The 13,493-nt window shown below is 39.9% G+C and overlaps 1 long non-coding RNA gene across 1 annotated transcript in view; it reads left to right on the top strand.

Annotated features, from left to right (window-relative positions):
- Positions 1-95: 95 nt before the first annotated feature.
- The window catches only part of LOC121012289 (uncharacterized), a 44,370-nt gene continuing 30,972 nt past the window's right edge, over positions 96-13,493 (top strand). Inside the window, exon 1 of the long non-coding RNA XR_005782042.1 lies at positions 96-350. This is a non-coding gene — a long non-coding RNA (uncharacterized LOC121012289). The remainder of the gene's footprint in view (positions 351-13,493) is intronic.

Genomic DNA, 13,493 nt, shown 5'->3' with positions numbered 1-13,493 from the left:
CTAGAGCTGAGCGGTCCGGGGCGGGGCCCAACGCAAGGGGGCGGGGCCGGGACCGGAACAGACTTCGATCCCTGCTAGGGAGAAAAACCGTTTTTTGTCTACGCTGGGTTTGGAAGGAAGCTCAGGGAGAGGCCTGAGAGCAAACCTGAGGCCGTTCTTTCTTTCATTCGTTCAGCTTGGAAATCCCAAGTCAAAACTGAATGGAACTGCCGTTCTAACCAGTTCACTTACCTGAGCCGCAATTTTGTCTTTAGTAAAATGGGCCAAATGATACCACATGGATTATACGTAAAGTTGCAATATGTCAAGTACCTAGCACACCCCAGATCTTCCACCCTGCTCCCCTCCAGGTAACCACTATCCTTAGTTTAGGTAAATTTGTATGCATTTTAGTACTTTAACTACATATGTGTAAATCAAACGTTTCATAGAATTTTCTGTATTTGACTTTTATATAAATGGTACCATACTGTACTTAGCCTTCTGCAACTTGCTTTTTTCTGTCAATACTATGTTTGTACAAGTCACGTATATAGCTTAAATGTATTTATTTTTGCTTTTGCTGCCGGATATTATTTCGTTGTATACATGACATGATTAATTTATCTGTTCTATTTGCTCAAGTTATATACAGTCTATTGCTATTGCATACATACATGGAGCAATGGACGTTTCTGTACTTGTCTCTTAGTGCACATGTGTGGGTGTCTCTGGCGCAGAAATGTACCTAGAGCTGGAGTTTATGGGCTGACACATTGGTAACTTTCCTAGATATTGCCAAATTGCTTTCCAAGGTAGTTTCACCATTTACCCTCCCACTGGCAGTATCTGAGAGGGCCTGTTTTTCCACATCTCTGTCGTCACTTGTCAGCCTAACAAATTTGTGTTGACCTGATGGGTGTGAAAATGTATCTACTTGTGATTTTAACTGGCCACCTGAAAACCCTTTAACGTCTTTCAAGGAACCCCCCCCCTCCATTCCCCAGCTGCCATCCATTTTCTTTCTCCCCTTCTCAAATTTTTTCAGAGTTGCCCCTTTCTGGATCTGCACTTCCACACCTCCCACTCATTTCTCAGGTGTGTGGCCTCTACCCCCAGGCCTCTGCTGAAATTTCTGCAGCTAAGGGCATCAGGGATCCTGGCTGAATCCAACAGATGCGCCTCAGCCTGCATTCCCACCTCCCAGCGACACACAACATGCCCTCGGTTTCCACTTTCCTGTCTCTCCTCCCAGTAGTTATTCTTGTTCACTTAGTTCCTTCTCTGACCTTAGCAACTTCCTTCTTCTCTAGTGCTCTCAAGGGCTGATGTTCCTTTTTCCTCTTACTCTGTTCCTTCTGCCTGTGCCATCTCACCCACACTTAAGGCTGTTGTGACCACTTCTATCAAGTTGGTCCATGTGTCCATAAAACACTGCCTTGCCCTGAAAGCCACCTGTTTCCCTTCTCAATCACAGGCCCCTGCTCCCCACCCCTGGAGTTATTACTACCATGAATTTTGTCTTAATCATTCCTTTGCTTTTCGTAACGGGTTTTACTACCTATGTGATTATCCCTATACAGCACATTGTTTAGTTTTGACTGTTTTTGCCTTTGTGTAAGTGAAATCATGCTGTATATATTCTTCTGCAACTTGCTTTTCTCTCAACATTGTGTTTGAGTCCTTCGCATAGATGCTGTAACTATGGTCCATTTATTTTCTGTATCATCCATTGTATGAATACACCACAATTTACTAATTCATCATTGTTGATGGGTGTGGCACGTGGGTGGCTCAATAGGTTGAGGATCTGACTTCGACTCAGGTCATGATCTAGCGGTTGGTGAGTTCAAGCCCCGCACAGGGCTCTGTGCTGACAGCTCAGAGCCTAGAGCCTGCTTTGGATTCTGTCTTCCTCTCTCTGCCCCTCCTTCGCTCACATTCTGTCTTTCTCTCAAAAATAAATAAACAGGGGCGCCTGGGTGGCTCAGTCGATTAAGCGTCCGACTTCAGCTCAGGTCATGATCTCGCGGTCTGTGAGTTCCAGCCCCGCGTCGGGCTCTGTGCTGACAGCTCAGAGCCTGGAGCCTGTTTCAGATTCTGTGTCTCCCTCTCTCCCTGACCCTTCCCCGTTCATGCTGTCTCTCCCTGTCTCAAAAATAAATAAACGTTAACAAAAAAATTTAAAAAAAAATAATAAAATAAATAAATAAACATTAAAAATAATAATGAATTGTTGATGAGCATTGAGTTCTAGTTTTTTCTACTACAAATAATACTGCTCTAACATTCTTCAGATATGCTCATGTCCAACTTAACTAGATAGTATCAATCCGTTTCTCAAAATGGTTGTATTAGTCTGTACTCCCACCAACTTTAGATAAAAATTCTTGTTCTAACTCCTTACCAGCACATCCTATTATAATATTGTTATTTTTTGCCAACCTGGCAGGTACGAAATGATCTCTCATTGTGGTTTTAATTTGTATTTCTGTGACTACTAATGAGGGTGAGCACCTATTCATATGTTATTTATTCATATGAATCCTATCATGATCCTTTCTCTGTAAAAGTTACATTCATGTCTTTGCCATTTTAAAAAAAGATGACTGTTTTTTTCTTTTCAATTAACAGGAATTCTTTGCACATTTTAACCATATGTGTTGCAGGTATCTTTCTCTGGGTTTGTGGTTTGTCTTCTCACCCTCTCTCTGTCGTTTTTTGATAAGTAAGAAATTCTTAGTTTTAATGTAATCAATTTTCTCTTTTCCTTCGGATTAGTGGGAGTTTTTGTCTTGTTCTAGGAAATCTATATGTCCCAAGGTCGTAAAGAATCTCTCCTGTACTGTCTTCCCAAAGTTGTATAATTCAAATATGTATGTAGTAAGAGGTAGAAATTCTGTTTCATTTTTTTCCCCATATGAATAAGCAGTTGTCCCAGCACCACTTATTGAATAGTGCATCTGTCGTAGACTCTAAGTCTAAAGTTCTCTTTTGGTCAGCAAAAGAGCAGACGCAGGATTAAAGCAAGAAATGGCTAATGTCCAGGAAAAGACAAGAGGCCCAAACAAAGGTCCTTGCCCCGTTTTTATTAGGATCAGAAGGCTTACAAACATGGCGATGGATGTGCACAAAGAAATAATGAATCTGTGAACATTAACTTGTGGACATGAGGGAAAGGGGATCTTGAAGATATTTGGGGTTAGGGGTTTGGGTTAATACAAAAAAAAATCCGGGTGCCAGGCAGTAGGGAAGAAGGTTGTTTATGATGGACATGAGGCAGCACCACTGTTTATCTTAGAGGAAGAGACAGGGGAAATAAGCTCAGGGTTGACAAGGCACGTTTTCTTTTGTTAACCATTTCCACTCTGGGCTCCTTTGCCTGCAGTGCAGCAGTCCATAGTCCAATTCACCAATTTACCTAACCTGGCCCTATTCTCCTGTGAAAGCAGCTTTTCTGCTATAGTACTAAATTGGGGGTGCTTCTACCCTGAATATCTAATCTTGTTTATTTCATATTCCTATGTATTGGGCACCATTGTGCCATTCCTGTTTTAGGCCTTTGCCTCTCCCTCTCTATTCTGGGGGCTCTGCACCCCCCCCCTCTATTTTGGAGTGCCTTTGCACCTCCTTATTTCTGGTACCTTTATACCTCCCTATTTTCAGGGTACCTTTGCACCCCCTATTCTTGGAGTACCAATCTGGTTTACCCAAACTCAGGTTTGAGCATTTTATGACTTTGTATTTGTTTAAGCCTTGTCCACCCATTGGTGTAAGCCCGGGGGATTCCTAAGCTTATCCCCCACAGTTCCCCCTTTTTGTTTTTCTTGGTTCTTTTAGCTTCGTGTTTGGGACCATCATGACAAGGTCCTGGTCATTCTTTTGCTTTTGGATGGCTTGGAGGGTGATTCTGCAAAGACATAAAAAGAGACACAGTAAAAGCATTCCACTTCCCAAAATTATCCAGAATTTTAGATGGGTGCTAGCCATAAGTGAGAAAGGATTTAGGTTGCGCCACATTTCCCAGGAATCAGCCCATTCATTTTTGAGCTGATCCTCTGCATATTGTAGCTGTTGGTGCAATGCCATATCTAAAATATCTAGATCTTCTATATTGTCAGAGAGGTGGGAAGAAAAGACACTGCGAAGGTGTGTCTGGACAGCATCCCAAGCCTTTTTCAACAATGCCCACATAAATATGTTTTAATCGTGTGGATATCCATTTGGGGCATACAATGGACTGAGTTTAGTAAAATGACTCCCATGTAGCTTAGTAAAAGCCCTTCAAATATTATCCATCCCTCATGTGGCGTAAGCATCCATGCCTCTGCTTAACAGGAATAACGCAAATGTGGAGGATTTTGAAGGCTGACACCAAGAGAATTGCCATAATTTTCCTAGTCTTTGGATCAAAGGAGGAGGCATTTTAATCTTAACCTGTATACTTTTAAAATCCATTTATTTTAACCTTAGTCCGTTTTGACCACACATAAAATTCCTTTTTAAAGATTTTCCTTCAAGAACCTTCTACAACACTTCTTTGAATTTAGATTTTGTCCCAAGCCATTTTTCTCCAAATAACCAGTCTCATTTAGGACAAAATTACTTTCTTTTACCTTTAACAAGAATATATTTCCATTTCTTATATCTTTCTTGCCTTTTACTTTCCTGCATACAGAGTTGCTTTTTTATTTTTATTTTTTTTAGTTTTAATTACATTTAACCAATTGTGAATTGTCTGTTACATTAGAAAAATTTTTAGGTGGTAGACTTATGAATCCATTAAGCATAAAACATGGATTAAAACAATTTTTTTTAATGTTTATTTGTTTTTGACAGAGAGAGAGAGAGAGACAGAGCATGAGCGGGGGAGGGGCAGAGAGAGAGGGAGACACAGAACCTGAAGCAGGCTCCAGGCTCTGAGCTGTCTGCACAGAGCCCGATGCAAGGCTCAAACTCATAGACCACGAGATCATGACCTGAGCCAAAGTCTGACGCTCAACCAACTGAGCCACCCAGGCACCCCAAGCTTGGATTTAAATATTCTTTTTTTTTTTTTTAATTTTTTTTTCAACATTTATTTATTTTTGGGACAGAGAGAGACAGAGCATGAATGGGGGAGGGGCAGAGAGTGAGGGAGACACAGAATCGGAAACAGGCTCCAGGCTCTGAGCCATCAGCCCAGAGCCTGACGCTGGGCTCGAACTCACGGACCGCGAGATCGTGACCTGGCCGAAGTCGGACGCTTAACCGACTGCGCCACCCAGGCGCCCCTGGATTTAAATATTCTTAGTTTTTGTTGCCAAAAGAAGTTAGAAGCATAAACCTATGTCTAGTAAGCAGTGCTTCATCATTCCATCTGATTTGGAAAAGGTCTAAAATGTCCAAAGAACTTAATTATTTTTATCATTTAATTTATTAATAAGTTGATAATTCAATTTATCATTTAAGCAAAGTGTTAAAGTTTTAGGTTACCAAAGACACTGAAAGCTATCTTAACAATTACCCATGGAAACTATGAGGCAAACAAAGTTAACCATTACTTTAAGTCACTCTTTTGCTAACAAATTGGAACAGAGATAACAGGAACTTATTTGACCTTTAGTAAACCTTAGTAGTAATAAAGTTTTATATTTAATGCTGATAGCTTTCAAGACAGAACCAGCAAACTTAAATTAGTATAAACACCGAATATGTTTCATTTACCATTTAAATCCTGGGAAGTTTGTTAAAACCTTAGGAAGTTATTAAGCACATCCTAAATAGGATTACAGGTCATTACAAATCTTAAAACTTTATGTATTTATTTAACCAACGTGGCAATAAAAGATCCTAAAGGCGAATGTATAACATTATATGGTTGTTAGCAAAACCTAGTTCCTTTAACATTGAGAAGTTTTACCTAAGCAATCAAAGACCTGATGAAGATGAAACCTAAAGCCTTGGTTTTCCTACAGACAAAAGAGGAAAAAGACCTTTGTTTACATTGCTTATCAAGAGCAGAACAGTCCAAGAAAACTTTGTCTTGTTGAACAGAGAGAAAAGCAGAATTTTAACCTTATGCCAGTGTACTTTCAAAATTTTATTCATCTCAACTTTAGTAGAATAAAGTTTTATAATTTAAAAGACATGCCTATCTTAATAATATTTTATCTGTGTTTTCTTAAAAGTTTACCATTGTTAATTTTCTCCATGGAACCAGTGGGGAAACTTAAAGTTTAAGGAGGTGGGTTTTTGTTGTTGTTGTTGTTGTTGTTGTTGTTTTTGACTTTGGACAGCGTGGGGTGAAGGAGTGCTGTCTGAGGCTTTGAAGAGTCAGATATGCAGGCTGCAGGCGCAGACTGTACAGAAACCAGAGGAGAAGGGGAGAGAAGGCAGAAAGGGTGAGAAATCTCCAAGAGGCCTGAAGGCGAGGCAGACGGAGGCACAGAGTGCAAAGAAAAGAGTTCACGTGATCCTAAAGCCAGTCAGCTCAGATAGATGAGCAGATACCGATTTTTGTTTTGTTTTGTATTATTTGTTTTGCTTTGTTTTTGTTTTCCACTAGTGGAATTAGTCCACATTGAGAAGACAGGGAAAACAGGGAAGTTCCCTGAAACAAAAGGAGTTTTGGCAGTTGTTGGGGAATATTTCTTAAAATTTCTATCCCGAGGTAGACTAGCCAGAGACAATTGGCTCTAATCATGATAGTTATTAATCCAAGAAATGAATGAGGGAGAAGCCTTCACATATAGTTAGAGTAACCAGAGTTTATAGGAAGAAACAGTGAGAGAGAGTTAAGAGTTCCCTACATTAGGGATGCCCTCTGTAAAATCCACCACACTATTTCAGTGCATTGCTTTGCTGACAATGACGAAGCTGGGCTCGCTGCCTTGGTTGGGAATACTGCCCTGTGTCAGACAGTTGTTTAAAAGACACCGGAACAGCAGCGGCAAAGTTCTGCATAGCACCAGTCACGCAAGCATCGTGAAACTCTTGGGCACAGACAGCATACTGGGCTGGGGTCCGAATGATGTTCTTAAGAGAGCCCTAGTCCCAGGCACACATGGAATGAGCACCATGAATATTTTCTAAAATACCAATTGTAAAAGGGCTGTGATGGACCTACAGCCGAACTGATTTTTGCAATTCTTTTACTGTTGGAAAGATCAGGCCTTCATGGCTGCGTTGCCCATTTTGCCTGACAACGGGAAAAAGCTGGAGTTTACTGGCCTTATGAGCTTTTCTAATATACTTTTGCATTGGGGTGAGGACTTTATCAGAGACAGTTGGTGAGGTTTTTAGAGGCTCGACATTGTCCCACCCTTTTGGGGGAGGAGGAGTATCTTCCGGCTATAAAAGAGCAAGAGGCACAATCTGAGTACAGGGGGAGCGAGATTTTTCTTCCTTTTTAGATAACTCTACGTCTTTGTATGCACTCCCAGCTCAAGGGGGATGGGGGAATGGACTAGGTGAGGATTACTTTAGGGGGGATTTTAGCCCCTTTAGAATGCCTGGCCTTCATTGTTTTTTTTCTACTTGCTCCCACACTTCAGGGGTTAGGGAGTGTGTGTGTGTGTGTGTGTGTGTGTGTGTGTGTGTGTGTGTGTGTTTCTTGCTAATTTAGTAGATGAAAATGATATATTGTTGAAATTTCTGTCCCATTGGGATAAAAGGTTCCTGCTCCATAATGAACCTAGTGAGAACATCCCATGGAAAGTTTCTGACAGTCTATCTGATTCTGTGCATTATAGTGTCAGATACTTTATTTTCCAGTTTGTTTCTTCAGAAGTGATTTCCATTCCCCTTTCATATTCATACTTCTCTGGTGGTGATAACTTCCACCTGTCCCTGTCTCAACTTTGCCTATCAAGTCTCACACTTCATTATTGACACTCCTGCTATGAACCTGGGGGAGGCATATCACCTTTCTGAGCCTCCTTTTCCTCTACTGTAAAATGAGAATGAGAGTCTCAACTTAGAGGGTTCCTGGGAATCAGAAAGCATTTTACCTTCACACGGATACATCACTTGAGAGGTTACAAAGCACTTAGGAGTCCATTTTCCCACGTTGGAAAATTAGTAACTTTTTTCTGTTAAACAGATACATTATATGGAATGTAAAAAAGATAGTAAAGTATAAAAAAGAAACTAATTCAGAGAGATGACTATTCAGAGATTATGACTTACCATTTTGGTAAATTTCCTCCTGGTCTCTGTTCATTACATATACACGTTTTCTATATCTGAAATCATATTGTATATGCTTTCCTTTTTTTTTTTTTTTTTTTTTTTTTAAGTAGGCTCCATGCCCAGCATGGAGCCCAAGTTGGGGCTTGAACTCAAGAGTTGGAGTCTTAACTGACTGAGCCACCCAGACACCCCTGTATTGACTTTCTTCTGCCTCTTTTTTTCTACCTAAAATTATCACATGAGCTAGCTTCATAATACTCTCAATTTATGCTTGGTTGTATTCAAAGTCCTTTGTAAATAGTAGCTCATTTAATCCTCATAACACCATTAAGAAGTAGGTTTTCCTCATATTGCAAATGAGGAAACTGGCACAGAGAGGTTAAGTAACTTGCCCTTGTTACACAGTTAACAAGTAAAGTAACTAGAATTTCAACCCAGGTGGTCAGACTCCAGAATCTGTTCCTAATTCCTAATTATGCAGTTTCTCATATTATAGAATATTCCACCCTATGGATATATCACAATTTATGTAACCAAGCCTCTATTGTTTCAGTTTCCCTGTTACAAATAAGACATTAATGTGTCCCACCTCTGATACATTATGGCTTCAGATAAACTCACAGAAATAGAATTGCTTGCTTAAGGAATATCAGTATTTGTCAAAGTCTTGATCCAACTTGCCAAATTGCCCTCCAGAAATTTGGTTCCTATTTTTGATACTCTCCAAAACTGGGTATAATTATAATATTTCAAATATTTTCTGGAGCACCTGGATGGCTGTCAGTTAAGCAACTGACTCTTGATTTCAGCTCAGGTCATGATCTCACAGTTTGTGAGTTCAAGCCCCACATTGGACTCTGCACTGACAGAGCAGATCCTGTTTGGGATTCTTCCTCTCTCTCTGCCCCTCCCCCGCTTGGGCTCTCTCTGTCTCTCAAAATAAATAAATAAAAACTTTTAAAAAATACTTTAAAAATTTAAGTTAAGAAAAATATATTCTAATTTATTGAGTGAAAAAACTTGGCCATACACTCTCTAACCATAAGCATTATCCCTTTTATTTTTTTATTTTTGAGAGAGAGAGAGAGAGAGAGAGAGAGAGAGAGTATGAGCAGAGGAGGGGCAGAGAGAGAGAAGGAGACCCAGAGTCCAAAGCAGGCTCCAGTCTCCCAGCTGTCAACACAGAGCCTGACATGGCGCCTGAACCCTTAAGCCATGAGATCATGACCTAAGGCAGTCAGACGCTTAACCAACTGAGCCATCCAGGTGTCCCTAGCATTACCCTTTTTTAAGTGAACTTTTAATTTATTTTTTATTTTTATTTTTTAATGAACTTTTTATTTTGAGATAGTTGTAGATTCATATGCAGTTGTAAGAAATAATACAAAGAGATCCCATGGTCCCTTTACCCTGTTTACCCCAATGATGACATCTTGCAAAACTGTACAAAATCACAAGCAGGATATTGTCATTGATACAGTCAAGATACAGAACTTTTTTTTTTTTAAGTTTATTTATTTATTTTGAGAGAAGAGAGAGAGGGAGAGTGAATCCCAAGCAGGCTCCCACTGCCAGCACGAAGCCCAATGTGGGGCTCTCGAGATCATTTCTGAGCCGAAATTAAGAATCAGACTCTTAACCAACTGAGCCACCCAGGAGCCCAGGTACAAAGCATTTCAATCACCACAAGAATCCTTCATGTTGCCCCTCTATAGCCACATCCACCTCTCTCCTGCTTCTATTCCCCCAACCACTAATCTATAGTCCATTTCTATAATTTTGTCATTTCAAGAATGCTATATAAATGGAATCCTACACTATATAACCTATTTGGGTGGCCTTTCCCATTCAGCTTAATTCTTTGGAGATTCATCCAGGTTACTGCATTTATCAATAGTTCATTCCTTTTTTTTGCTGAGTGGTATTCCTTGGTATGGTTGCACTAACTGGTTTAACGAGTCACCCATTGAAAGACGTCTGGATTGGGGCTCCTGGGTGGCTCAGTCAGTTAAGTGTGCAACTCTTGATTTCTGCTCAGATCATGATCTCACAGCTCGTGAGTTCAAGCCCCACATCGGGCTTTGCACTGTCAGCACAGAGCCTGCTTGGGATTCTCTCTCTCCCTACTCTCTCTGCCTCTACCCTGTTTGTGCTTTCTCTTTCTTTCAAAATAAATAAACCTGAAGACATTTTTCAAAAAAAAAAAAAAGACCTCTGGGTTATTTCCAGGTTTTTTGTTTGTTTTTGTTTTTTGTTTTTGTTTTTGTTTTTGTTTTTGAGAGAGAGAGAGCGCGCGCAAGCATGCACAAGCCAGGAAGGGGCAGAGAGAAAGAGAGGGAATCCCAAGCAGGCTTGGCACTGTCCGTGCCGAGCTGGACATGGGGTCAGAGCCCATAAATGGTGAGATCATGACCCCAGCTAACATCGAGTCCAACGCTCAACCAACTGAGCCACCCAGGCATCCCTCCAGTTTTTGACTATTGCAAATACAGTTGCTATGAATACCCATGTACAGGTTTTTATGTGAACATAAGTTTTAATTTTTCAGGAATAAATGCTCAGAAGGGGAATTGCTGGGGGGCACTTGGCTGGCTTAGTTGGTACAGGGAGCATGCAACTCTTGATCTTGGGGTTGTGAGTTCAAGCCCAAGAGATTACTTAAAAATAAAATCTTAAAAAAAGAAATGGAATTGCTTGATTGTATGGTAATTGCATGTTTAGTTTTATAAGAATAAACTGCCAAACTGTTTTCCAGGAGAGTGTACCATTATACTACATGCCCATTATACTACATGCCCAAAGTATGAGTGATGTAGTTCCTCTGCATCCGTGTGAACATTTGGTATTGTCACTATTTTTTATTTTAGCCATTCTGACAGGTGTATAATATTATCTCACTGTGGTTTTAATTTGCATTTCCTTGATGGCTAGTGATGTTGAACATTTTTTCATATGTATCTTTTCCATTTGCATATCCTCTTTAGTGAAATATCTCTTTCTTGGTTTTTGCCCATTTTCTTTTCTAAAAAATTTTTTTAATGTTTATTTATTTTTGAGAGAAAGAGAGACAAAGCATGAGTGGGAGAGAGGCAGAGAGAGAGGAAGACACAGAATCCAAAGCAGGCTCCGGGCTCTAAGCTGTCAGCACAGAGCCCGATGCAGGGCTCAAACCCACAAACTTTGAAATTATGACCTGAGCTGAAGTTGATGCTTAACCAACTAGGCCATGCAGGTGCCCCTGTTTTTGCCCATTTTCTAATTGGATTGTTTGGGGGTTTTTTGTTGTTGAGTTTTGAGAGTTCTTTGTATGTTCTCGATACTAGCCCTATGTCATATATGTGGTTTATAGATATATTCTCCTAGTCGTAGTTTGTCTTTTTATCCTCTTAACAGGGTCTTTCACAAAGCAAAATTTTTAAATTTTGATATAATCCTATATATCAATTTTTCCTTTTATGGATCATGCTTTCAGTGTTAAGTCTAAGAACTCTTTGCCATTGCCCAAGATCTCAAAGATAGTCTCCTATGATGTTTTCTAAAAATTTTATGTTTACATTAAGTCCGTGATCCATTTGGGCTAATTTGGTATAAGGTGTGCAATTTAGTTTGATTTTTTTTAATGTTTATTTATTTATTTTGAGAGAGAGAGAGGAAAAAAAAATCCCAAGCAGGTTCTGCCGCCAGCACAGAGCCCAAGGCAGGGCTCTAACTCATGAACCATGAGATCATGACCTCAGCTGAAATTAAGAGTTGGACACTTAACCGACTGAGCCATCTAGGCACCCCTAGTTTTGTTTTTTGGGGTGTATTCTTTGCCCCTGAGTGTTCAGTGGGTTTTGGTTGTTCTATTTGTTGAGCAGGTTACCTTTCCTCCACTGAATTGTTTTTGCACTTTAAAAAAATTTTTTTTTTCTAATGTTTGTTTATTTTTGAGACAGACAGAGACAGAGCATGAATGGGAGAGGGTCAGAGAGAGAGGGAGACACAGAATCCGAAACAGGCTCCAGGCTCTGAGCTGTTAGCACAGAGCCCAACGCAGGGCTCGAACTCACGAACTGTGAGATCATGACCTGAGCCGAAGTCGGCCGCTTAACCGACTGAGCCACCCAGGTGCCCCTGTTTCTGCACTTTTGTCAAAAATTGGGCACATTTATTTCCATCTATTTCTAAGTTCCCTATTCTATGTGTCTGTCTATGTGTCTGTCCCTCTGCCAGTACTACAGTCTTGATTTCTATAACTCTACAATACGTTTTGAAATCGTATTCCTCTAAACTGATTCCTCTAACTTTACTTTTCTTTTTCAAATTTGTTTTAGTTATTCTAGTTTCTTTGTCTTTCCATATAAATTTTAGAATAATCTTGTCCATATCTAAAAATTTCTTGCAGAGATTTTGATAGGAATTGCATTAAACTGTATATCGACTTGAGAATTTACACCTTTACTATGTTGATTCTTCCAGTCCATGAACACAGTATGTTTCTTCATTTATTTAGATCTTCTTTGATTTCCTTCATTAGGAAGGTGTACCTGTGGTGTTAGATTTATACCTAAGTATTTCTTTCTTGTTTTTCTTTTTCTTCTACCTTCTCTCCTCCTCCTCCTGCTGCTGAATGATATAGCGTTTTTAATTTTGGTGTCCATGTGTTCAGTGCTAATATATAGAAATACAATTGATTTTGTGTGTTTCTTATATATCTTGTGGATACAAGATTATCCTTGCTGAACTCACATATTATACAAACTTGGGGGTTTTTTGGTGGTTGTTGTTGATTCTTTGGAATTTTCTGTGTAGCCAGTCATGTCACCTGCAAATAGGGACAGTTTTATTATTTCTTTCTGGTCTGTGTGCCTTTTATTTCCTTTTCTTGCCTTATTGTACTGCTACAACTTCCAGCACTGTGTTGAAGAAAAATGGTAAGACCAGACATCCTTGTTTTGGTCCTGATTTTAGGCAGAAAGTATTCATTTCAGTCTTTCCCCATTAAGTATGTTGGCCACAGGTTTTTTGGTAGATGATTTTTATCAGGGTGAGAACATTCCACTGTATTCCTATTTCTGTTTTTGTTTTTTGTTTTTTTGAGACAGATACAGACAGATGGAGTGTGAGCAAGGGAAGCAGCAGAAAGAGAGGGAGACACAGAATCAGAAGCAGGCTCCAGGCTCTGAGCTGTCAGCACACAGCCCACTGTGGGACTTGAACCCACGAACCACGAGATCATGACCTGAGCCTAAGATGGATGCTCAACCAACTAAGCCACCCAGGCGCCCCTGTTTTTTTGTTTTTAAATTGAACAGATGATGAGTTCTGTCTTGTGCTTTTTCTGATATTAATTAATATCA

This window comes from Herpailurus yagouaroundi, unplaced genomic scaffold (genome assembly GCF_014898765.1).
Source record: "Herpailurus yagouaroundi ecotype Mexico unplaced genomic scaffold, PumYag 196, whole genome shotgun sequence".
Taxonomy (NCBI): Eukaryota; Metazoa; Chordata; class Mammalia; order Carnivora; family Felidae; genus Herpailurus; species Herpailurus yagouaroundi.
The sequence above is the reverse complement of the archived record's forward strand: the minus strand, read 5'-3'. Positions and strand labels throughout refer to the sequence as shown.